Raw genomic sequence first — 737 nt, 5'->3', positions numbered from 1 at the left:
ATGCCCTCCAACGGAAACCATGGGCAAACCTCACGAATAAACTTAAAATACTGTAATAATTCCTTTTCCTTTACCTTAATCCCTTGTGTCTTGAGTGCCTTACTGAGGCTTTCCACAAAGAGCTCATGCTCGCTTAATGCTTGACCCATGCCGGAAAGGGGAAGGGGGCTGCCGTTCACTCACCATGGCTCGAGCGGCGCGGCAGGCACTCGCGCAGTGTTGGCCTCAGAATTTACTTTCACTATCTGCTTCGTACCCGGGCTCTGGAACAGCTCCCTCATTAAATCCTCGTGCCAGGCCTCCACGCTGGGCGCCACTTGACTCGGCCCATGAGTCGATACATGGGTAATGACCTGGAGGAGGAACGGGGATAAACAAGACAGGGCAAGAGACACAAGAAATGGAGACAAGACAGGCTTTCTGATCAAGTCTCATTTATTGAGGAAGTGAACAGGGTCTAAATAGCTGTATAGTGGAAGCGGTTGGGTGGGACTAGTTGTGGATTGGTAGTGGAGGTCCAGGACCACAGGAAGATGTCGAGGCAAGCGGGGATTGGTGCTGCAGCACTTCTTGCCCGAATAAGGGAAAATATACCAGGAATGTTCTATTGCCCCTCCCACATATCCCCCCTTTTTATTAAATACATCAAGTGGAAATTGACAGTGCCCTGCGGGGACAATGCCTGGCTTGGGTCAAGGACTCCTTCACATGAATTTGCCCAGACCTTACCCGTCTTG

General features: G+C 50.7%; 1 pseudogene across 1 annotated transcript in view; it reads left to right on the top strand.

Moving 5' to 3' along the window:
- The window catches only part of LOC101585835, a 3,553-nt pseudogene extending 3,416 nt beyond the window's left edge, over nucleotides 1–137 (top strand). Inside the window, exon 2 of the transcript XR_192540.1 lies at nucleotides 96–137. The product of XR_192540.1 is annotated as a 60S ribosomal protein L13a pseudogene (transcript). The remainder of the gene's footprint in view (nucleotides 1–95) is intronic.
- Nucleotides 138–737: the final 600 nt, after the last annotated feature.

The sequence above is a fragment of the Octodon degus genome, unplaced genomic scaffold (assembly GCF_000260255.1).
Source record: "Octodon degus isolate 3935 unplaced genomic scaffold, OctDeg1.0 scaffold00050, whole genome shotgun sequence".
NCBI lineage: Eukaryota > Metazoa > Chordata > Mammalia > Rodentia > Octodontidae > Octodon > Octodon degus.
Note: the sequence above shows the minus strand (reverse complement) of the source record. Positions and strands in the feature narration are given on the sequence as shown.